The following is a 26,492-nucleotide window of genomic DNA, read 5'->3' as shown; positions in this document are numbered from 1 at the left end:
CTGGGACTACAGGCGCCCGCCATCACGCCCCACTAATATTAGTACTTTTAGTAGAGATGGGGTTTCACCTTGTTGGTCAGGTTGGTCTTAAACTCCTGACCTCAGGTGATCCACCCCCCTAGGCCTCCCAAGAGTGCTGAAATTACAGGCATGAGCCACTGCACCTGGTAAATAAAATTATTTTATCATGCAATATTGTTCTTATATAGATAACACTTTTCATAAGGTGGGAGCTGCAGTCTATGCCATGGATGTTCTTGCAGTTCTGGCGTGGGTATACGTAACTTACATGGAGCCAAAAGAAAAAAATTTTATTCTCTCACACCTTCCCTCCACTATTCTTCACCCCTCCAACTCACACAGCGGGGCTTGCCATTTCCTGGCCCCTGAATTGAAAGCTAATTTGAGTCCTATGATTTTCAGACTTGAAAAACATCCTTTAATCTTTAAGATTTAAATAGTCTTTGTTCAGGAATTAAATGCCTAGGCAATAAGCAAAAACACATTTCAAGAAAGCTCCTTCTCTCCCCTTGGTTTGAGCCAGCTTTGATAGTTTCACATAGAACCTGTGATAAGTGGCCGCCACCTTTATTCCCTTGATGAGTTTTTCTTCCTTTCTCTCATCATTGTGAGCCGAGGCTGTGTTTTTCTCTTGGCTGGGATCAGTATGATTTGCTTTCCTCTGGCCATGTTGGATTGATTTCCTCTGGCCATGGTGGATATCTTGAGCTAACTTTGTTTGGTCTCTAATGGTAGATAAATTCTCCTCCTTGTTTGGGGCCTAGTAAGGATACTATTATTAGCCCCCACTAGATCTTAGAGTCTACTTCTCATAATGAGAACAATTTAGTTTCTTCCTAAAAGTCACTCAGGTATCTATCAGCTATACTGTGCTTCATCCTATGTTGGTTCAATATTTCCTCCAGGCAGTTAATCTGGGAAAAATTAATATGTCTCCAGGCTGTTCCCTCTCCTTGACCTTTTCCCTATCTAGTCTGTAAGAAAACCCTCACTGATTCTGGTGGCTTCATGAGTGTAAATGCAACAGGCTTCTAACATGGGCCATTTATTTCCCCTTCTTTCTCCTTTGGCCAGTAGTGACAGGCATTCCTACCTAGATTTTCTATTGGTTAATATGTACTTAGCCTCCTATTTTTAAATTTTGCCCACCATGTCCCACCTTACCCTTCCAAACTTCAAGAATTATATACTAAAATAATCTAAGTAATCTCTAGGAAGCCTACCTCAACAGATTTAAGATAAGGAGAAGTATTTCATTCTTCTGCCCTTTAGGAAGAGGAGTGAAAAAAACAGGCTGTAGGATTTTTAAAAATTCTCAAAGAAATCCTCCAATCTCTATCTTAGATTTTGTAGTCTGGAGGTAGGTGATAGGAGAAGGTTGCAAAACAAGTTTTTATATATAGTCTTTACAAATCCTGAAAATATTGCCTAATATCTTTTTTAGGGAATATGGATTTGATTGATGTTATTTTTAGGGATGGGTAAGGGGTGACTCAGCAAAAATTGAGACAAAAACCCTGATTTTAATATTGTGTTGTATATAGTGCATATATGAAAGAAGAGTGTTTGATGAAGTTGTGTTTACTGTTGAAAACCTGTGCTCCAGAAGATGTGAGTATTTAATGAATTATTGATCATTGGGCATAAGGTGAAGTGAGATTAGAAAAGTCACATTGGAACCAGGAACAACAGAACAGCCTCCAAGTGTGCAGCAATAAACACCATTGCTATAAGAATAAAACAGTTGTAGGAGAACAACAGAGAATAGTTGGCCAACAAGTTTACCCCAATCTACACTCAGTATTAAGAAGTTCTATAGAAAGTTGTTACTGTGATAATATTGAGGCCAGCCTCTTCAGCATCCTGGAGGAAGAAATTATTAGTGAAGCCAAGAATCTGATTTTCCAAAGAAAACAATATTTCATCCATGCTAATGAAACTTTATCACTTGGGTTTGTCAACTGTAAAATTATATACAAATGCTTTTTTCATGAGATGGATAAAGCCAGAAGACTCTTTTTATGACTTCAAGTGATACATCTTAGTTATTCATTATTTTGAATTACCTGAACCTAATTATAGGGTATTCATATCATGATTACTATTTTTGAAAAGAAAAATTAACATTTTAAGGGGGCTCAATATTTTTCATTTTGACAAAAATGAACTGATAATATATTATTGAGGCTATTAAAAATACTTCAAATACTGTACTACACATGAAGAAATATTATTCAGGGCTGAGTCCAACCAAGAGAGGATTGAGAATCTAGTGCAGCCATCTCCCGTTCCAGTTTTTGAATGTCAGGTGAGATTGAACATGGCATCTGATGATGTGCTAAAAGTAGTCTTCTGGGAGAAACATCTTCATAATTCAGGGCACATATTAGATCCAAATATCTGGAATTATCTGACAGATGCCACCAAACAGTTGCTGCCATTACTGATAATCTATAATTGTGACTTAAAATATTTTCCAATTCAGTAAAAAGAAAAAGAAAATAAAGTGATAAGCAAACATACGATAGTTGAGCCAGCTGTAGTTTAGATAATAGAATATTTTCCACAGCTTTGAGACTATTTATTTCACTTTGTGTGGGTTACCATGTGTTTTATTTTACATAATAAGGCTTGTGGAAATTGCTAAATACCCACTACATGACATGAGCACCAAAATCACCATTGGTGTCCTTCCCCATCTTGGTACAGCTATCTCCTAGCACTCTGTGCAATGTGTAATGCACAAAATCTGTGTTATAGCCAAAGAAGCAGAGACAATGATTTGCTCTGCAGCCACTGAACATAAGAATACTTTTTGCAAAGATCTCTTCAACATATTTAAAGTTTCATTAGCATGGATGAAATATTGTCATCTTTGGCCTCAGTTAATCCTTTCAAAAATCTTATGTCATAGATTGAATAAGTTAAGTATTCCTCTACTACGATTGGAGAAATTGGGGGTGGGAGAAACTGAATGACTTGCTGCTCTCTATACAGCAAATTGTAATTGAAATTAGCCCTGGCACCTATCGCTCCTGTGGCTTATACTTTATCACCAAAACATTGAGAACCGCAAAGATCCTTGACTCTGAGAGTAAAGAGTCTTACATGGTAAGGAATATGAAAAAAGTACACAAGTCCAAAACATTTAAAAAAATCATCTTCATTCCTTAAGAGTTTGAACTTACTGCCCATCATGTTCATAAGCCTCCCCTCTTCAGTTTTTTTTTCAGTAAACTACATAAAATTAATCTATAGTTTTAAAGTTAGGAGTTTCATCTGGGGCACCTAATATCAATTGTACATCATTCACAAAGGAACAATTAGTGTCTATAAATGTATATATACACACATATATATAAATATTATTTTTAAATGAAACATTTTTTTAATAGGAAATTATTGAGTTCGTTTTTAAAAAAAAAAAAAAAACTGACCAGATTCCTCACACTCATTAGAATGGCTACTACCAGAAAAAGCAAAAAAAAAAAAAAAAAAAAATTGCCTGTATGGATGTGGAGAAATTGAAATCCTTGTGTACTGTTGGTGGGTGCCATGGACTGAATTATATTTCTCCAAATTTGTACATTTAATCTCTAACCCCCAATGTGACTGTATTTGCATGTAGGACTATCAGGAGATAGTAAATTTAAATGCGGTTGTATGGATGGGGCCCTAATTCTATATAGAATTTGTGGCTATAAAAGAAGAAAACGAGTCTCTTTCTCTTTCTCACTGCATCATATAAGGACATAGTGAGAAGATGACTGTCTGCAAGCCAGGAAGAGAGCCCTCACCATAAAGGGAACAGGTGAACACATTAATCTTAGACCCTTCAGCCTCTAGAACAGTGAGAAGATAAATTTCTGTTGTTTAATCCACCCAGTCTCTCTAGTATTTGTTATGGCAGCCTGACCTGACTGATAGAATAGGAATTTAAAATCTAACATATTTTAAAATATCTTCATTCTTTAAGAATTTGAACTTGCCCATCATGTTCATAAGTATCCCCTCTCCCCTTTTTTTCAATAAACTACATAAAATTAATCTATAGTTTTAAAGTTAGGAGTTTTGTCTGGGTCACCAAATGTCAATTGTACATAATTAACAAAAAGAACAATTAGTGTCTATAAATGTATATATACATATATGTATAAATATTATTTTAATAATGAAAGAATAGGAAATTATCATTTGAAAAACTGGCCAGATTCCTAGTAGTACAGTCACTATGGAAAGCAGTTCAGCAGTTCCTCAAATAATTAAAAATAGAAATACCATATAATCCAGCAATTCTCCTTGTTGGTATATGCCCAAAAGAATTGAAAGCAGGGTCCCAGAGAGATATTTGCACACCCATGTTCATAGAAGTAGTATTTATGATAGACCAAAGGTAGGAACCACCCTAGTGTCCATGGACAAATGAGTGGATAAACAAAAAGGTGTCACATACCTACAGCTGAAATATTATTCAGCCTTAAAAAGGAAGGAACTTCTGACACATGTTATCACATGGATGAACCTGAAGGCATTATGCTAAGTGAAATACACCAATCACAAAAAGACCAATATCATATGGTTCCACTTATATGAAGTATCTGGAGTAGTAAAATTTATAGAGACAGAAAGAAGAATGGGTGATCCCAGAGGCTGGAAGAAAATGGAAATGGGAGGTTATTGTTATGAGGAGTATAGAGTTTCATTTTTCCAGGTGAAAATGTTCTGGAGATTGCACTACAATGTGAACATATTTAATATAACTGAACTGTACACTTAAAATGTAAATGTTATGTCATATATATGTTACTTAAATTTAAAAACAAATTGACCAGATTTACAGTAGGGATCTGCTGTGAGCATGGCCCTTTACAGGACTGAGCACTTTTCTAACATTCAGAAACACCAATTCTTAACCACAGTTGATCATGATTGCAAAGGTCCTGTAAGTTTATACGTTTATCTACATTTAGATTCCAAATGGTCTCGAATAATGGCTTTAGCTCCCTATATTTTGCTTGTGTAGGACAATTGCGTTTGTTCTTCACTTTGATGGAAATGGGAGTTAGAGAAAGAAAATAATGGGAAGCCTCTCCACCAGGAAATTAAATGCTGCCTTCTGTATTATTTGTGGGTCTGAGATCCTTGGGCTTATATTATGGCATATGTTTTTAATATGTGTACATCAGCAGACACTTTATTCTTTGTATTTTTTGTGCTGGAGATTTCAAAGCACTTTGTGAATAACAATTTCCTGAGATGTAAGCTTCTGGAAGCTAAATTTTTTTTTTGTTTGTTTCCGAGAAGAGAGCATGAGCTTTATCTTGAAAAGTGTAGGGGAACGTTGAAAAGAAACTTTATCTGTGTGTAGGTGCGGGTTGTGGAGTGTGAGGTGTGAGGGAAAAACAGAGGAAAGGAAGGTCCCCCTTCGGCCTCTTGAGGTGAGGTTTATAAAAATAATATAATAATAATTATGCTCCTTATAATGGGATTTAAACATGATAACTCATTATTGACTTCCTTGAATAAATTAAAAATTCAAAGAGCATGCAACCATGGAAGCGTTGAACCCTTGTTAAGAATTGGGAGTTGTGAACGTGAGTGGGGAACAGAAATGAAAAAAAAACTTTCAGTTTCTGACATTGAAGAACTTCCCATGTGTATTAATGTTCTGTTGCTGTGTACTAAATCACCATGAATGTAGCAGTTTAAAACAACACAAATGAGGTAGTCAGCCCTGGCCTCTGCTTTCCAGCATCACAGTCTCTGCATGGACTCTCCTCAGCTGCCGATGTCTGCAGCAAACACATCATACCTCGTAGTCTTCAACTTAAGCTGGGCCTCAGTGTCACTTGTTAGTTCTTCTAAGACTCCAGGGTCCTCATGTAGGCCAGGATTTCTCACATCGTCGACTCTGGTCAAGAGCTCCTCCTCCGTGCCTCATGGCACCTGGAGCATGCAGCTCCCAGCGCTTACCATTTTGAAATGACACCTTATCTAGAGATGTCCCTCTTTCCTTGAACAGCTAATGTGGTGGGCAGTATTCTAAAATGGTCCCCAAGATCCCCACCCCTTCCTATGCATGCCTTGTCTTAGTTCCTCCTTGTAAGTGTGGGTGAAACCTCTGGATTACATGGGACTTCACTGAGATTATGTAATCTTACATGGCAAAGGGGATATATAGCAAATATAATTAATGTCATTAATCAGTTGGCTTTGAGTTAATCAGTAGGCAAATTATCTGCTGAGCCTGACCTCATCACCAAGCCCCGAAAAAGGGCAGGGCCTTTCTGAAGTGAGAGAAATTTCACAGGAGTAATGGAGGGGCTGGTTTTGAATATGGAAGCATCTTTATCACATGAAGTTAAGAACTGCCTATAGGGGTTGAGAGCAGTCTTTGGTCAAGAAACAGGACCTCAGGTCTACAGCCACAAAGAGATGAATTCTGCCAACAACCAGTGAGCTTAGAAGATGATGCAGAGACGAGATTAGAAGCACAGCCAGTCCACAGCTTTGTGAGACCCTGCTGGAAGGCCAAGGCCAGGGATGATTTCCTCATTTGTGGCACCTAGTGAAAAATGAATATAGGGGCCCCTTGTTCAAAAAGCAGAGAAGACTGAGTGTGGTAGCTTATGCCTATAATCCCAGCACTTTGAGAGGCCGAGGAGGATGGATCACCTGAAGTCAGGCATTTAAGACCAGCCTAGCCAATATGGCAAAACCCCATCTCTACAAAAATAGCCAGGCATGATGGTGGGTGCTTGTAATCCCAGCTACATGGGAGGCTAAGGCTGGAGAGCTGCTTGAACCCAGGAGGCAGAGGTTGCAGTGAGCCGAGACTGTGCCATTGCACTTCACCCTGGGTGACAGAGTGGGACTCCATCTAAAAAAAAATAAAGCAGAAGAAAGGTATTTTCCTTTCTTCCATGATCTCTCTCTTCACCTGTAAAGGTATTTTTTATTGGCTATTTACTGCTGAGATGTTCTCTATGGCTCCAGGGTACTCATGAGGTTGGTGTAGACACCCGTAGCTCATGACTTGAGGTGCAGGTGCCCAACCCTGATCCTCTCGTATGTTTCTCCAGGACTCAGTGCAGGTGAAGGGCAGCAGTGATTTTTAGTAGAGGTGAGGGAGCATACAGGTAAAAACTTATCCCAAGGTGGTGAACAGGGGGTGGCAGGTAGGTCTGTGCATGAACAGAGGGTCCCAGCCCCTGACACATGTTCATTGACCCATTGGACTTCACCAGCAAAATACAAATGCAAAGGTAGTTAGACAAAATTTTAAGATTATGAGTAGAAAATCATAAACCACGGATGAGGGCCACGTTCTGAGGATATGGGCCCTCTGAGGGTGTATGGTCTCATGCCTTTGAGGCTGGCCCCAGCAGAAGCTGAAGGTAGAGAGCATGAGGCCACAGATAATGTTGGGTTGATGATATTTGGGATATTATCCATAGAGTTCTAGGTTAAGCACAGAAAGGAAAAGAAGCCAGGAATATCCTGAGAGTAGAAGTGCAGGGATCAGGCACTTGGTGAAGTTGAAAAGTAGGCGGAATATGGTGTATAGAGTGAGAAAGGGCCAAAAAGCTAGGAAGTAGTGATCTAAGATTGAAATGTGAGTCTGACCTTTTTGCAGCTGTGGTAAAGGAGACTGAGGTGGAATAAAAAGGAAATAATTCTGCGTTGGGGGTAGCGAAGTTGTCATGAAGATGAGTATCCACGGAGGCTGGTCTTCTTCACATCTTCCTCATTCTCCTCCTGCACAACAAACCTCTCTCACCCAGATCACCGCAGAAAGTCGGGGGCAAATGGAGTCAGTGTTTTAATAACATTACTGTGCCAGGGCACAGTGGCTCATGCCTGTAATCCCAGCACTTTGGGAGGCCGAGGCGGGTGGATCACTAGGTCAGGAGATTGAGACCATCTTGACCAACATGGTGAAACCCCGTCTCTATTAAAAATACAACAAACTAGCCAGGCGTGGTGGCACATGCCTGTAGTCCCAGCTACTTGGGAGGCTGAGGCAGGAATCACCTGAACCTGGGCGGAGGTTGCAGTGAGCCAAGATCGTGCCATTGGACTCCAGACTGGGCAACAGAGCGAGACTCCGTCTCAAAAAAATAAAATAAAATAGCATTACTGTTTCCACCTGTCTCATGCACCTCTCAAAATATACATACCCAAATTATCAATTTGTGTGAGTTCATCATGTGAAAACTTCCACCGGAGCTAAAACATCACAGAATGACTTTTTTATTTTCATTTTTTTCCAAAAAGAAATCACAAATGTGGTATTGGAGACACATCAATGCAACCATTTGTTATTTGTGTGACATATATATATGTATATAGAGGCAAAATGGAAATTTAAACATGCATAGTCAATGTAGCCTGTGTATTTAAGAAAACAGAAAAATGCTTTTAAATAATTTAAACAGCGTAATGGAATATCATGCATTCATATAAACACCTTTCATGTGGAAAGGAAGAAAAGAGTATAGGGCAATGTTATTTTCTCTGGTTATGTTTTGTATTCAATTTGTTTTAGGCATAATTGATTAGTATTGAGTTTATAATAATCTCCCTAACTAGCAAATGGGTCATTGAGTAAAAGCTTTTTCTAATATGATTCTTTTAGGATATTTTCTTATTGTCTAAGTCCATAAAATTTACTGGGAAGGAAAATGCTGAGAAGAAGTCTCTGGAAAGAGAATTAAATACAAGGCAGACTACTACCTAACTATAAGAAACAAATGAATATTAAGGAACTATAAATTCCCTACACTTTTACATTTTTAAAAAGGATTGCTCATATAAAGCCATAATTAAAGTTTACATTTTACAGTACATATTCAGCTATAGACAAAAACATTTTACTTAAAAATAGAAGCCCCACTTGAAATCTAAACATATCCAAGAAGAATTAAATCTGAATCACGTTTGTTAATAAAAAGTCCTGGAATTCTGCTGCAGCACGTTTTTCTCAGCTAGAGGGAAAACTTCTTGAAGAACAAGTAACCAAGAGGCAAGGATACAGAGTGTTGGGCTGGACACGGTGGCTCATGCTTATAATCCCAGCACTTTGGGATGCTATAATGAGGCAGGTGGATCACGAGGTCAGGAGTTCAAGACCAGCCTGGCCAAGATGGTGAAACCCTGTCTCTACTAAAAATGCAAAATTTTTCTTTTTTTTTTCTTTTTTTTTTTTTTGCACGCTACTATTGACAGAGAAAGAGAAAGCTTGCAATGATCTTCATTAAGAAGGTGGGACAGAAATATGGATGTGGGGTGCAAAGCTGGGTCAGAGGGGATTTTGGTTTTGCCTGGTGGCAGACCCCTGTACCCCAGCTACTCGGGAGTCTGAGCAGAGAATTGCTTGAACCAGGGAGGCAGAGGTTGCAGTGAGCCGAGATCGTGCCATTGTACTCCAGCCTGGGCAACAGAGCGACACTCTGTCTCACCAAAAAAAAAAAAAAAAAAAAAAAAAAAAAGAATACAGCGTGTTGTTCAGAAAGTGTCACTGAGAATGTCCCTTTTTAAAAATTCCATAAATGCACGAGTTGCACCTGACTGGACCGTTTCCCAGTAGCTTCCTATGAGACATAGAATGTTCAACTGGACATTTTTATGATAAGAAGAAGGTAGTGGCGGAAAGAAAATAGAGATAGGGGACTTGGAGCATTTGAATGCCATCTGGATTCCTAAGTGTGACATTGTGGTGAAATTTTCTGATTAATATAAGAAACCAGTAGAGATCCACTAGCAACCTCTGGCCTTCCAGATGATTAGTTTCACGGCCTTTCCTAATGTCGTGGCTGAATTCTTGGGAAACTCTAAGTATCAAATTGTTTTTTGAGTTTCAATATAGATGTAGTTACACACAACTCAGATTTTTTTTCTTTTTTTTTTTTTAATGACCTGTTTACCCGTTGCATGGAGATTTTCAGTTCTAAAGTTTTCTAGGTTCTGCTAAATGATAGCGTTTCTGTGGAGGAAAACAAAATCCCACTCATGTTTTTAATGAAAGTAAATTTCATGGTATTCAGGTGATGAAAAATTTCAGCTCAGGAAAAATGTACATTTATATATTTGTATCATCAAAACATCATTCAGAAACAGGTTTGAAAAGTATGTGTTCTTGTAACCTATGTAACAAATCTGCATGTTCTGCACATGTATCCCAGAACTTAAAGTAAAATAATAACAAAAAGTATGTGTTCTAAAGAGTTTGTATCTCCTTGAAAGAAGCACGAGGTTTTTTCAAAGTGTACTATTTCAGCTTGAAGCAATATTCTTGCTGTTCACCTAAGAAAAGCAGGAAAAATCCATCAAATCATCTGACATTAGGGGTTTAAGTGTAAGTGAATCCTTTTCAGCCCATTCCAGTGGCTCCAACCAGGCAATGAATTTGCATCTCAGCACCATTAGGTGGCCTGGAGTTCTTAATTACCAAACAAATGGAAAGTTGCTGCCTAGTGCTGACAGCTCCTTTGTGTATCATTATTTGCAGAACATGAATGATTAATAGAATTTTCCCAACACAGTCAAAGTTGTTTACTGATGGAATTAAAGCTGAAATTGGCAAGGTCCTAGTGGGAAGACTTTTGCTATAATGTCATGGACCTGCCAACTCTTCAGATGAAAAATAGGAACAATTAGTGATGGCTCTGAGCAGTTCTGGATGTTCTTAAGGCTTGGCCCCCAATGAAATCATCTTTATTTGGATGTTGTATTGGGGAAAGGTACTGACATTTAATCTCTCCGTGTGGATTATAAACATCCCTGACAGGGTCTGTGTCCTGATCAAAGCACTGTGCCCAGGTGGGCAGTAAGTTGGCATCATTCCAAAGCCTGAGGCAGAGAGAATGATCGAGATCCAGATCATCCATTTCAACCCCACTACTCTGGAAGTCCCAACACCTTTCTGCAGAGGCTCAAGGGTGGTGGCCATGGCATCACGGGAGGATGGGGACAATGGTTAATGCCTTGCTTTATGAAGAGTTCTGACTCTCGAGACAGAATCTTCTTAGTGATTTAGATAAAGAAAATAATAGCAATAAAAAGCAAGTGCAGAATAAGAGCATAAATAGGCAGGCATAATTAAGGAGAATCCTACATCTATTCTAAGGTTTTCTCTCAAACTCTGCCCAGAACACAGGGTTATATACTTATAATTCTGTATCTAGTAACTCCATCCCAGAGTACTGCAAAACCAAAATCAATTCTGACCCCGCTTTGCACCCCACATCCATATTTCTGTCCCACCTTCTTAATGAAGATCATTGCAAGCTTTCTTTTTCTCTGCCAATAGTAGTGTGTAAATAATCCTCCCTCTTTAATTATTTCCAAAATTGACAGCAACCTCTGTAGCATGGTGGTGAATAAAGAATGATGAGTCCAGTGTTCCAGACACTTGGCTGTGACCAGGCAGACGGCATTGATCCTGGGCTTTAGGGCCAGAAATTTGCCTCATTATTAGGAAGTGGCTTGTGAATTTATGGCCATTGTTTCTGTGATGTAAAACTGATCACACCAAATATACCTAGAACTGACAATTTCTCATTGTAATTAATCAATGCTGCCATTTTGCAATGAAGGAAGATCTCTTTGGCAGAGCATGCAGCCTCTTAATTACCATGTAGATGAAAGTTGCATATGTCTCTACTACTGGTTTTGACTGGGCATTATTAGCCCCTGACTTGTAATTTTTGACTTTCCTTAGACATACGAGAGTATGGTGTTATACGTGTAATTTATAGATTGGTATTGATTCTGTATGTATTATACCTGTTGACACAGAATTTAAACTTCTTTGAAGGTGAGCTTTGTCACTATCTCCTGGAGTGAATAGTGGCTTCCGAATATTAAATATGCTACATCATGTAATGTGCTGAGTCAGCATAGAGTCAAAGGCTCTGGATATAGTCAACCTGCTTAGTTTTCCCAAATAGGAGTTTCTAAGAAAACAACTGTCACACATCACTATCTTTGCAACACTTAAATTTGCAAGATAAAATGAGCTCACTTGTGAACATAAATAATACTTTGCATTCACAAATTAAACAGTCTGGCATTGTTAGGTTGAGCCTTGGACAAGAAAGCAAAAACGCTCTTAGAAGATGATGATTAATTTGTGTAACACCAACCAAGTGCCAGGTAAGATTCGTGTTTGGTAAATGTTACTGGTGTTGGTGGTGACGTGAATAACAGGATAACAGATAGTGTTCCGTTAATTCCAACTGGCAATAAACTCTGCCAAGTATACTGGATACCGTTCTGTGTTGTTTTCCTGTTGCTTGTTCAAATCAGCTCCAAGTGGGTAAAGCAAAGGGCATGTTTTGATTTTCTAAGAGCTCTCTTTAGGAGATCTAAAGTCTGTGCTCTGCAGACCTTTCTATCTCTGAGTGGATCAGTGTAGTTTTACAGCTTCACCTATTCCACCAAATGATCTCTGCGCCATGCAGGCAGGCAGGTGATCAGCTAGAATACCACGAAGAATGACTCCCTATCTCAGTGTATTTCCAACACCATCAGAGACATACAATCATCCCTTGGAGAGCAGAAGGAACAACAGACCCCTATGTGTCTCAAGTCACCAGGGGAGTAGTTATTCTGTAATAATCACATTCTTCTTTTGCATCATTCTACTATTCGTCATAACAATGAATGACCTGGGCAAACCAGGATGTGGAACACAAAATCTTTTCAAGAGAAAAGATTTTACATTTTTTTTCTAAACCAAATTGAATTGTTTTTATCACTGGCTTTACTATGTGGCTCCTGGTTAGAATGAGGTGAGTATACACAATAAATCAGTCATAAATTGGAGGATTTCTTTCCTTTGGATGTGTAGATTCTGGTGAGTAGTAGTTTGTTGAGATGACGTAAGAATCAGAGAATATCCTACAGAGCATAAACAAATGATGGCCCACTGTTTGGTAAAGTAGGATCTGCAGATAATGTCGATACATTCCTTGAGGTACACATATCAAGTGAAACTAATGTGTGAGAACCTTGATGTAGCACTTAAGAGCTTGATGTCCAAGAAAAACTGAAGATAGTTCTACCACTTAATCGCCGTATGACTTGCAAAGTTCATTTAACTCTTTGAGCTTTGATTTCCTCAAATCATAAAGGCAGTTAAATGCAGTTGTAAAACTTGAGGTATAATTACGGTAGGGATTAAACAAGGTAATCCATGTGACTGCAAAGCACAGTGCCTGGAACATGGTAAATACTCAATAAATTGACAATATTATTGCTATTCTGATATCATTCTCATTATTATGGCATGAAACCTCTGATTCTTCAATAAATAGTCCATATTGAATGACATGGAGTTTTCTTGTGTAGAGGTGACCAACTAGACTTAACGCTACACTTAAAATTATGTGAGCACGTAAGTGTGTGCGTTTGCCAGGCCTGAGACAGGAGTTCAGCACTCTTCATGGTTCAGTGACCCTTGTGATAGAAGGCTGAAGCCTCTAGAGTTAAAAGCCAATGCGTTATTGCACCCAGTGATTCCATAAAACTTACGAGTTAGAAAAAGAGGGGAATGAGTCATTCTTTGAACTTGTTACTCCCTGAGATCATTACTTACAATTAGCTCCACCATTTTTCTCTTTCTGCCACAACCAAGTTTTTTCGAATATTCTATTACTGTGAGTCTCCTCTCTTCTTATTTCAGCAAACCTGAAAATCTCATGATAATATATACAATGAGGGACTGAGGCTACGTGTGAGTATGTAGAAACTACCCATCCACCAGAATGAAGTCTGCCTGGACTTCATTCAGAAGCACAGGAAGTGCTGCCTTCTTACCCAGGCCTAAATGGAGGGAACTCACTCAACAAATTTTGCCGGGAGACACAATGAAGTCGAGAGAAAAAAATTGAGGAATGTTTCTTTTCTCTCTTTCTTTTTTTTTTTTTTTTTTTTTTTCTGAGACAGGGTTACACTGTGCCACCTAGGCTGGAGTGCTGTGGTGCGATCATACGTCACTGCAGCCTTGATCTCCCCAGGCTCAAGTGATCTTCCCACCTCAACCTCCCAAGCAGCTGGGATCACAGGCGTGGGCCACCATGCCCAGCTAACTTTTTTGTATTTTTTGTAGAGACCATGTTGTCCAGGCTGGTCTCAAACTTCTGGGTCCAAGCAATCCACCCACCTCAGCCTCCCAAATTTCTGGGATTACAGGCACGAGCCTTCGCACCAGGCCAGGAATTTTTTGCTATGTCAAATTTTGACAAAACTTTCTTGAAGTAAAACTATTACTAGCTCTGTGAACTTGGATATGCTATATAACTCCTTGTGATTCAACTCTCTCATGTCTAAAATAAGGATGATAGTACCTAATTTATTAATTTGTTGAGAGGATTATATGAGTCCATTTCTGTAAAATACTTAGAACAATGCTTGGCACAAGGCAAAAGCTATACAAGCATTATTAAATACGGGATAAATTAATGAATAAAATAGGAGAATAAAATTGTTTTATATGTCATTGCTTTTCTTCTTGCAAAATTATACACATAATTTTTTTACCTGGTTGGCCCTCCATATCCGTGGGTTTTGCATCCATGGATTCAACCAAAAACAGATTTTAAAATTCCAGAATAAAAACAACATCTGTAACAAACACATGCAGCCTTTTCTTCTTATCATCATTCCCTAAACAATACGTTATAGGCAACTATTTATAAAACATTTACATTGTATTATGTATAGTTTTTAGCCTAAAGCTGCCTTCTTACATATTCGAAGTTTAGCCTAAAGTTTCTCCACACATAGGTGAGCTGTAACCCAGCTGAATGTGCAAGCTGACTATAACCTACTCTTGTGCCAATTACTGAGTTTTGGCCAATCACAAATAGCTAATTGTTCAAATCAGATAGCTGTTTAAGTAAGGCAAATTCTGAGCTAGAACCAATCCAGGTTTTCCTGGACCTTACTTCCATTTTCTACTTGCCACTTTCCTTTTTCTCTCCCTAAATCTTCTTCAACCATGTGGCAGCTCTGAGTTCTCTCTGAACCTATTCTGGTTCGAGGGCAGCCTGATTCGAAAATCATTCTTTGCTCATTTTAAGTCTGTTAAATTTGATTTGTAAAAGGTTTTCCCTCTAACAGTATTGTAGGTAATCTAGAGATTATTTAAAATATATGGGAGGATGTGCATAGGTTACATGCAAAGGACATGCCATATTGAGCATCCGCAGAGTTTGGTACCTGAGAAATCTCCTGGGGTAAATCTCTTATGATGACTGAGGGATGACTGTATATAAATACACACACATACACACACGAACACACACACACACATGCATACCAAAGATAAATGCATTTCAAAAGGAGTGAGTTAATATTTTAGCCAGAAATCTAAACCTTAATTTGATTGATTTTGGGTTTTATTAATATGTAAATGTTTCAATGCACTAAATTTGATAAGCATTTCCAAAATTCTCTTTAGAACTCTAAGAATGTGTGTCCTCTCTCTGGACTAGGTTTTTTTTATCTTTGAAGCTCTCCAGGCCTTTTCAAGTCTAAATGTCTTTGATGGTTAACAACCTTTATTATTATATAGAAGGCCACTCTTGCTTAATTTCCTGGCATGAAGTGATCAGTTATGACTCCTGTTCGTTAGTGTCTGTGGACTTACCATATAAAGGCAAGCATGCTGCATTTGTTGGTATTATTATGTTCTGTGAGCTGATTGGTTATTGTTCCTGTCTAATTAGTGAAAGTGAGAAAGTGAGATTAATCTTTCTTTTTACTTTTTTACCTTCTTTAGAAGATGGATTTGTGGAGTTTCTGAAGCCCAAAATGACATGGGAATTTTAGTTTTATTTCTTATAAAGAAATTAATCAGAAAAAAAAAAAAAATCAGTCAACCCATTACCCAGCTATCAAGGCTAATCTCAACTCCTTTCCTTGGCGCCTCTTTCTTGGACATTTCTCCCGTGGCCCTAAACAGCTGCTTCTCAGTCTTGCTTATCATAATTATATTTTTATAACAGCACCAATGACTCCTTCTGCATTAATACCAGAAATGGAACCAAGGAGAAACTTAGGGGCTCCTGGTATGATGCAGCAGCTACTAGGAGAATCTTTGTTGGTACAAGCTAGGGGAAAGGCCAGAAGTGAGGAACAAAAGGAACAATGGCAGAGAAAACACACTCCATTACCATCCTTGAGACTGCTCTGTGGCCCATCAGAATATCTTCTGAATCTAGGACTTTTTAGAGCAGGCATGTGATCCCCCTCCCAGAACATTGTCATGCTATTTTAAACATTTAGAAAAATGGATTAACAGACTCTACTGAAAAAATAAGCCAACGGCACATTCAAACGTCAACCACTGTGAACCTGTCTACTCCATTGTTTTTTTGTTTTTGTTTTTGTTTTAATGAAAAATTGAGGGAAAAGAGAGACAATTGGTTATAGGAAAAGTGCAAACAAACAAAGCCCTGTTAGAACTCAGACTTTCTACCAAGCAGGAAAGACTCCCCAAAAAGAATTGCCTCCCGGGTTAATAATCCAGAACTGAGTTGACGGTTTCAACTCACAGTAATGTTTGACCTGATACTCGTTTTTAACTCACAGTGGTAAGGGTAAAGTGAAATCTTACAACAGCTGTCAAATTCTCATTTTTAATCCCCCAGTAACTGCTTTGGTACCATTCTGGAGATGTAAGATACCATATCAGCTGTCCAGGATGTTGTTAGTGCACTATTAACACTCTGCTCTTGGGACATTGGTGAGTGAGGCTGATGTTCAGAAACTTCCCCTTAGGTACTTAGGAGAGAGACCTACTAATGTATCCACAGACAACACAACATACACATTCCACAATAGTGAAGAAATGTGTTTCTTTCCAAATCTCTGCAGGTTAGCACTTCAGAGGCAGGCTCCTGGGAATGTATCTCTAGCTGGACTCAGTTTTTGATATGCAGCTGCTAAACTGCCATTCAGCTTCGTGCTGTGCTGGTAGGTTGGTGCAAAAGTAATTGTGACTCTTGCCATTACTTTCAATGTTATTAAGTTGGTGCAATGTTATTATAACAACTCAGTGTGCTTAAACTCTTCATATGTGATGAGTAGATATTACATGAGGAGATTTCACTGTACTCAGTGGAAGTCTGTCAAATGTTTACTGTTGGACTTAGAGAGGATTGAGCTAAGATTTTGGATTATTGGATTCATTAGTCAAAGGCTATAGCACAAAGTGTGATAGTATCCATTTTTCTTGAGCTGTGTGTTACTGGAGACATTAGATATCTGTCTCTTGATGTATTTCCCATTGAGTCTTGTATTACAGTGAAAAACAACTCTAGATTAGTACTTAGGAGACCAGAGCTCCAGGTGTCACTCTGCCTCTAACTAGTTGACCTTACATCAGTCTTCTTACCTCTATACTCAGAACCCTGAACCTGTAAAATGGAGATACTGGATTAAATCATTTCAAAGACCTCTTCTAGCTCCGAAAATCAATGACTATCACTCTAATATATGTGTTAAGGAAGTAAAATAACTGAGATACTTTCATGAACTTCTAATAATGACTGGACAGTAGAGGCTCAATTTTTCTTAAAATTAAATGATGTTAGAACAACACGAAGGAAGGGAGGAAGGAAGGAAGGGAGGAAGGAAGGAAGGAAGGAAGGAAGGAAGGAAGGAAGGAAGGAAGGAAGGAAGGCAGGGAGGGAGGGAAAGAAGGAAAAAAAAAAAAAGAAGAAACTTTGCCAGCTTCATTAACATTGCCACAGGGCAAGATAAAAAGATGTGCATTTGTGTCTGAATGCTTATAGGGTGTGGTTAAAAGAACAGATTCAGAAAGCAGACTACTTAGGTCCACACCCTTCCTACCTACAAACTGAATGACTTTCAGCAAGTTACTCATTTTCTATGCCTCAGTTTTTTCATCTGCAAAATGCTGATAGTAATAGTATCTACCCCGTAAAATTATGACATCTGTGTCAGGACAAGAACAAAGAATCCACTCTATGATTTCTAGGATATATTTTTAGGTAAAACAATCAAAGTATATAACAGTAGTGAGCTACTTTAATGTAAAAACTAAAAGGTTATATATGTGTACATTATTTTTCCAAAGAGAAATATTTGAAGGATTATTAGCAAATGCACAAGAAAATTCTCAATAGAAAGGGAAACAGGGGCACGTGCCTGTAATCGCAGCTACTCCGGAGGCTGAGGAATGACAATCTCTTGAATCCGGGAGGCGGAGTTTACAGTGAGCAGAGATCGCACCACTGCACTCCAGCCTGGGTGACAGAGTGAGATCCTGTCTCAAAAAAAAAAAAAAAAAAAAAAAAAAAAGAAAGAAAGAAAGAAAGAAAAAGAAAAAGAAGAAAAGAAAGGGAAAAGGGTGGAGGTGGTAGTGATGAGGGAGAAACTTGACAGAGGACACCTTTCTTGTAGGTTTAACTTCTGAATGACAGAAACATTTTACACATTCACAGCATGATATTAAATCAAAAAGAAAAAAATCACCATAAAATTGAATAAAATAGAAAAATAAACCTAACTTTTTATAAAACTGATAACATGACAACACAGAAGAAATACTTCTTCCAAGTAATTTTTGGACACTACTCTGACTATAGGTTTTTAATGAGGTATATTCTGAGAACAGAGAGAATCAAAAGTCAATCTTAAATATACACGAAAAGATCATTGCTGATTGTAATTTTGAATGTTTTTTCCATATTGTAGGATTAGAAACTAAGAATTTCACTGTCACAAAAAAGTACAAAATTTGGGAAAAATTGAGCAACACACTACAATATTAATATTAAATTTGAATTGGAAATATCCATATAAACTCATGGTTTATACATGACTCTATCTATCTATCTATCTATCTATCTATCTATCTATCTATCTATCTATCTATCTCTCTATTGCATCTATTCATTCCCAGCCTAAAAACCTTAATATCCCAGTAGCAGTAATGCACCTAACACTCAAATCTTGAGTTCTAAGTTCCACTGCTGTCTTTGAATAGAAGGATGAGGGAACAGCTGATTTCACGTCTCCTTCAGAGAAAGTGCAAGGTGAGCTGTAGCATGTGCTTGTAACAGAAAATAAGGGCATATCTCAAAAGGACATAGGATCTTGATTTACAGGACTCCCACTGGCCAAATTTGGTAGATCAAAACCAAAAACGGTGATAATGTATTATAAAAAAAAACTTCTATTACAATGAACAAATCCAGCAGTTATAACATTAACAAAATTAATACATCAATTTATTATAATAATTTAAAAACCCAAGAGCCTATAGTGATATTAAAAAGGAAGACAGATAGATAGAGGAGATAATATAGAACATTTCTTTAAGGAAGAATACTAGCTCATAACTGTAGGAGGAATAATATAAGTAGATCACCAATGCTTGCATCACCCAATTACTGACAAAACCAAGGATTATCAATGGAAGTTAAAACTATCAAGTGATATGTTGCTGGGAAACAGGTTATTTGCACAACATCAAAATATCATGTTGAAGGTAGAATAATGGCCTCCCCAAAAATGTTTGTGTCCTAATTCCTGGAACCAGTGAATATGTTAGGTGACATGGCAGAAGGGGATTAATGTCATAGATGGAATTATAATACTTTGTCATTTGATTTTAAAATAAAGAGATTACACTGGATTATTTAAATAGATCCAGTTGAACCACAAGGGTTCTTAAAATTGGAAGAAGGAGACAGAGAGATGGTTAGAGTGATGTGATTTGAAAAGGACTTGACCACCACTGGCTGTGAAGACAGAGGAAAGAGCCAAGTAATGTGAGTGGCCTCTAGAGGCTGGAAAATCCAAAGAAACTGATTCTCCCCTATAGCATTTAGAAGGTAATGTAGTCCTGCCAACACATTGACTTTAGCCTCCTGAGATCCGTTTTGGACTTCTAATCTACAGAACTGCAAAATGATAATTTGTTTTGTTTTATGCTGCTGTATTTGAAGTCATTTGTTACAGCAAGAATGGAAAAACGAATACAATCACCCCACACAGTAATTATAAATTACAAAAGGAAAAATCTACTGTTATAATGGATAGATCCAACAGTTATCGTATTAACAAAATAAACAAGTCAAACATCTTAATCAATAAAAAGAGTGCTTGACATTATGTAGTTTCTCACGTGATTCAACATGAAGTACACGTTATCAATGGATTAACCTCACCAAAATAGTGAGCACAAATCTAATCAACGCTTTCTATCTAATTTCGAGTTTATATGGGGAATACAAGGGATAGGAGAGAAAAATGAACAACACTTTGAGAAAGTTAATTAGATAAATAAAAAATGAGGCATATTCTACAATCAACTGGCCTGGAGTTTTCAAAATGTCCATGTCTTAAATAAAAAGGTAGGGTAGAACTCATCAAATGTAATTTGTCAACATTAATTGGACCTTAGCTGAAAAATTAATTTATGGAAGATATTTTTGGGTAATTTGATAATTTGAATATAGACTAGAAATTAAATATAGTACAATTTTGTATATGCTTAGATGTCATAAAAGCATTGTGGTTTTATAGGAGAATACCCTTATTTGTAGGAGATGTATATGAAATTATTCAGTAGTGAAGTGTTAGTCTCTTCTTTAAAATCTCTTGCTTTTAAATGATTCAGGAAAAAGCAAAAAAGTGAAATGTGACAAGAGGGCTGTGCTCCATCCTGGGCACTGTGCTCCATCCTGGGCACTGTGCTCCATCCTGGGCAAGTAAGACCCTGCCTCAATCAATCAATCAATCAATCAATCAATCAAACAAAAACCACATATGCACACACACATACAAATAAATATTGAGAGAAAAAGTAAATTCTTTCAAACAGTGAGATGTTTTTAAACAGAGACTTGATCTAGAAGGTTAGAAGGGTTTGAGGAAACTGGAGTTTAGGTTGCATTGACAATTACATTAATCATACAACTAACAGGCTTCGAAAATGTTCAGGCACTAGTGAGCCTCGATAAATGTTAGCTTGCACTTCCATACCACACCTGTGTGCCATGTGCTTTGCCAGGCCACTGAGGGGTTCCTAAGACATTTGAGCAAAGAGCACCCAACTAATAGCAACCCAAAAGGTGAGGTAGAGCAAGTACAAAAGACCCTAACAACTAACAAAAGTAAAATGTTATTACAAACTTAGTAGCAATTGAAAATCAAGAACAACTCAATAAGGCACTAATGATGCTCTGATAACAAAGCTTTCTGGAAACTATGGGAATTCCAACAATCAGCTTGCCTCCCTAAATGGTAGGAGTTTCACAGCAATGCTAAGCTTTTTGTAGAAGCCAGACTTCCTGGCACCATACTAGATTAAGGTCTAGAGTAAACTCCCTCAGCATGCTAATTTTAGTTTATCAATATCACATGTTAGTGACTCTTCATAACTCTTTTAATAGCTACCAACTTCCAGTGGAATTTCATGTCATTTACAGAAGGAGATCAAACTTGGGGTAAGTTCTTGGCCCTTCAAGAAGACCTTTACAGCCCCACCAAAAGGCCGAAAACTTAACTGTGAGAAACACTTCTTTAGAGCCTAATCATTCCAACAAAATATGTGTTACTCTCTATTTCTATGTAACCCACATTTAAGATCAACACTGAAATATAGTTACAAGGATTCCAGTGATGCATCAATAATATTTAAGGGTTCTTCTTACTCCTTTTTTCTGAAAGGTTCTTTCAGTGGGCCATTCTTTCTCACATTTGTTAATTTTCCCTTTAACCTTCCCCATGAATCCTAACTCTAAAAAGGCTGAATACCAACACATCAGAGATACTTTAGAAAGAATCAAAACGAGAGAATTCATTTGTTTAGAAACAGAAGCCCACTTATCCCAGACAGAAGACAACTGGACATAATTGGTATCAACTTCTTTGACCCATTTTAGCAAACACTTTTGGATTGTTTTAATGATCTTAGTGAACTCCCTAAAGACCCTGCCTCTATTGATACACAACCCTTCCAAGATTGGGAATTCTATTTTGAGGAAAACCACCTCCCCAAGCGACTATCATATCCTTTCCCTTTTAAACTACAACCCTACAACACTTGAGTGATTCTAACAGACTCAAGTCCTCTGAAAGTAATGGGATTACTCTGCCATCACAGTTCACTGGCTAGTCTCATTTTTGAAAATTCATCTCTCTTAATGTTGTTAAAATAAGGTGAGGCAGCCCTAACCTATGTCTGATACTTTGTAAAGGAGGCGCTTAGAGTAAACCAGGAAAAAATGCATGAGCAGACTTAGGGAAGTAACTGAGTCAAACAGTGTAAGATCTCCACTAGGCTCAGAGGAGTCAACTTTTTCAGTTACTTGTCATATTCACCAAAGACAAGAAAGAAGCTGTGATAGTGAGACAGAGACAGTTCACACTGTGTGCTGCCAGGGATGCAGACATTCACACCTGCCCACTTCTTGTATGGTCAACAGGGAGCAGAGGACATTCTTTTATTTGATTTAGCAGCCATTCATGTCACATCTACCTTGTAGCAATCACTGAATTAAGCCAAGAAATCCATTGTAAAATCTACTCTTGGGTTTACTGACCAGTAGGGAAGGGAAATGAAGTCAATATCCAAATATTGTAATTGAGTATAGTGTTAGATTTTGTGCAGAGTAGGGTTTGGGAAGGAGAAAGTGGAAAGCGACATATAATGATGCTTAGGTATGGGTTGAAGACACAAGGCTCTAAGCACCGCTTGCTCAGGCAGAGGGAACAGCCTGAGTAAGTACTGCTGTCAGGCAGTCACAAGGGAATAGGCATAGCATGGGGAAGGAGGCTGTGCCAATTGATGCTGAAGCTCCTGAAACTTTGTGTGCCAGGCTGAAGGAGTGCGTCCACACTTACCTGGGCGGACTGGTATTTTAGGTACTCCCTTGGGACATCGGTGTGCTAGCAACTTGCAAGAGGGAAGGTGTTGGAGTGAAGAATAAGAATCTGTTGAATCTAAGGGTCGTTCGAAAAGCGGCTAGTAAGACTGAGGAACTGAGTTTCCAACTTTATTTAATTTTAATTTCTTTAAAAACTAACATATATTTATTTTGTACTTTATAAACAAATAAACAATACTTTATTTACAATTTATAAAGATAAAAAGTAGCCTGTAATCCCAGCACTTGGGGAGGGCGAGGCAGGCAGATCACAAGGTCAGGAGATCCAGACCATCCTGGCTAACATGGTGAAACCCCATCTCTACTAAAACTACAAAAAATTAGCCAGGTGTGGTGGCGGGCACCTGTGGTCCCAGCTACTCGGGAGGCTGAGGCAGGAGAATCACTTGAACCCGGGAGGCGGAGCTTGCAGTGAGCTGAGATCACGCCACTGCACTCCAGCCTGGGTGACAGAGCAAGACTCAAAAAATAATAATAATAATAATAATAAATGAAATAAAATTGAAAAGTAAAGGAGTGGGCAGAAAGGCCCAGTGTGATTTTTAAATCTCTGAGTTTAAGTTTCTTTCTATCTCTCTCTCTCTCTCTCTCTCTTTCGACAATGTCTTGCTCTGTCGCCCAGGCTGGAGTGCAGTGGCCTATGTCAGCTCACTGCAAGCTCCGCATCCCGAGTTCAAGTGATTCTCCTGCCTCAGCCTCTGGAGTAGCTGGCATTACAGGTATGCGTCACCACGCCCAGCAATTTTTTTTTTTTTTTTTTTTTTTTGTATTTTTAGTAGAGAAGGGGTTTCACCATGTTGGCCAGGCTGCTCTCAAAACTCCTGACCTCAGGTGATCCACCTGCCTCGGCCTCCCAAAATGCTGAGATTACAGGCATGAACCACTGTGCCAGGCCTGAGTTTTATTTTCTACATTTTAATCATACAACACATAAGTCACATTGCTTGAAAAGTGCATGAATAGATAAAGATGCTTAGAATATACATAAATGAGTTAAAGGGACTCATATAAATTCTCAGATGGAGAAAAAAATGACTGAAGTCCTTGAGTATGATATTTTTCTAACCACTATTACTAAAATACATTATTTCTTTATGTCACCACATAAACATGCCTTAGAATTTTGCCTAATTTTCTAACTAAGGCAACCAATGAATAGAACATGTATTGGAATAATCTGATGTTAGAATATGAGGATGGAATTCCTCTGATGACAGATACGTGCACCTTGACACATAGATTCTAGAAAAGCTGAATTCCTGTTTTGAATCTGAGAAAAGTTGAATTTCAGAGAGTAGAGATATGGGGTCCTGAAGCTCCCTAATGTTTAGGAACATTACATTTGGCTCAGTAGCATAAACATCCATCTGAAGTTGGATGTTTATCTTTGATCGTGGCAAGCTCCTTTATTTATTCATGTTCTAAAAGGTAGTAGCTCACCACTGGTTTCTTAGTGATCAGTGGCCTGATCAGAAAGAAGAGGAGGGGTGGTCAGGATCCCTTTGGCAGGCAATTACTCTAGCCCTGGCACAACCCAGTCTGTGCTAAGTGGGTGTCTATGAAGCTCTGATTCAGACAAGTGGAACTTTCAAAGTTCACAGATGCTTCATAAAAGCTATCTGTTATTTTACCTCTTGCTAGAAATTGCAAACATGAATATACATTGCAGGTTATTACAGGAAGGAACCCCTGCATATTAAAGTATGACATCATTTTAAAATTTCATAACCTAAATCACGAAAGTAAGTTGCATTTTCATCTGGAAAACACAGGGCATGTTAAGCTGGGTTCAGTGTTTATAGTAGCAGGCTGTGTCCATGTTACTTATAAACACAAAAGAGACACAATCCTGACTTTAGAGCATAACTGCTGCATCCAAAAGCTTTATTTCTAAGTAAAATTATGCAACAGAAGACAAGAAGCCTTTTAAAGAACTAGTTATACATTTTAAGAAACAAATAATCTCACTTAAATAAGTTTACTTGTGATAATGAACTTTAGATTCAACATATTTTCCTGTAACATTTGAAATTGCTAATAAGTCCCTAAAGCTGCTTTATACGTGAAAACAAATTAAATCTAACTATTGCAAATAAATTGCACCAATATATGAGATGTTCCAAGATACAATGTTTTTAAGTACTTTTTTCAAGGGAGTCCTTTAGGAATGCATGATAAAGGATGTAAAGTTTGTTGCTTTTTTTAGCCTTAGCAAAGCCATTTATATTTGGAAATGCCATTCTGAGTAGGCTCTGGAGTAGATGTGGCATCTTCATAGTTTTTTTTTGTTGGTTTTTTTTTTTTTTTTTCAATAGCCTGCATCCATGGATAGGAAAGGGGCACAATGCTGACAGCTTTTTGTCTAACATAGTAGTTACTGGGGATAATAAACCTTTTTACATATTAGGCCTTGGAGAACATGAACATGAAAAATTATATTCAAGGGAGTTTATCATTTGTATAATTGATCAATTTAGCATATTTGAAATGTTTGTCATATTAAAAAAGGAGAATCTTTATAAACCTGGAATTGTAAATGTTTTTCAGAAAATCCCATGTTTAATCAGTCATCGAAATGATGCATTAAATTTGAATCTCCTTTAACTTGCATGACATCATGGCCCATGCAAGAGAGCTGACATTAATCAAGATAATTCTGTTGTATGACCTACTTTGGCATTTTCATCTGATGGAGCCAGGAAATGGGCTGGCTAATAGTCCATTTTGGAGTATTCTAAGATCTTAGCAATTCCATATTTAAGGAGGTTAATAGGATACTAATTGGGGCCTAGGTGAAAAGTTCACAAGAAAAATGAACTCACCTGGATATGAGGAGTATGCATAGCCCAAAGCCCTCCCCTTTACAATGGCTCTTCCAAATGGTTTCGCCTCCTAACTCAGACAGAAAGAAAGCTCGCACCTTGGGAGACTTGCACAGCCAGCATTCTGTCTCCTGGTCCCTGGATAACAATGGCTGGCCAAATGCCAAGGTTGCAGGCCAGTAGCAAGATCAGCATTCTGCTTCTGATGAAACGAAAGTAAAGGGAAAAATTCCACAGGGGGAAAATAAATGTCAAAAATCAAACCTTTCTAAGAGTTGTTATGAACTTTTAAGAAAAGCTCATGTTATTAAGACTTAAGAAGTTCCAATTTTTAAAAATCAACTTTTATTCATCACTTTTGCAGAAGTAAAGGTAAACCATGTTTTATTGTTTATTTTTTCAACAAACGTATGACAATCTTGGGCTTGGGTCATTATTATTGACTAGCTAGTGGCTCTATTCATCAAGACCAATAGGGAAGATAATATTCTTTCTCAATTTTCTCTCCTGTAAATATTTGCAATAACTCCTGGGTGACTTGGAAAATTTATCAACATAAAATGCAGTGCTCTGAAATATTGCAGACTCTCTCTGTTGCATTATGGCCCCCGTGGCAATGTTAGACTGTCCTAACGGTGTCTCAGTACTGTCATTCCTCACCTTGTTCTCATTACAGTGAACCCAGAGATAGCACATTGTGCTTTTCTTAATATTTTCT

General features: G+C 38.0%; 1 long non-coding RNA gene across 1 annotated transcript in view; it reads right to left on the bottom strand.

Moving 5' to 3' along the window:
- Window positions 1-25,880, bottom strand: part of LOC126959371 (uncharacterized) — a 48,071-nt gene extending 22,191 nt beyond the window's left edge. Inside the window, exons 1-2 of the long non-coding RNA XR_007727506.1 lie at window positions 25,775-25,880; window positions 22,909-23,007 (exon numbers count right to left, since the gene is read on the bottom strand). This is a non-coding gene — a long non-coding RNA (uncharacterized LOC126959371). The remainder of the gene's footprint in view (window positions 1-22,908; window positions 23,008-25,774) is intronic.
- Between the last annotated feature and the right edge of the window lie 612 nt (window positions 25,881-26,492).

This window comes from Macaca thibetana, chromosome 7 (genome assembly GCF_024542745.1).
Source record: "Macaca thibetana thibetana isolate TM-01 chromosome 7, ASM2454274v1, whole genome shotgun sequence".
In the NCBI taxonomy this organism is placed as follows: Eukaryota; Metazoa; Chordata; class Mammalia; order Primates; family Cercopithecidae; genus Macaca; species Macaca thibetana.
The sequence above is the reverse complement of the archived record's forward strand: the minus strand, read 5'-3'. Positions and strand labels throughout refer to the sequence as shown.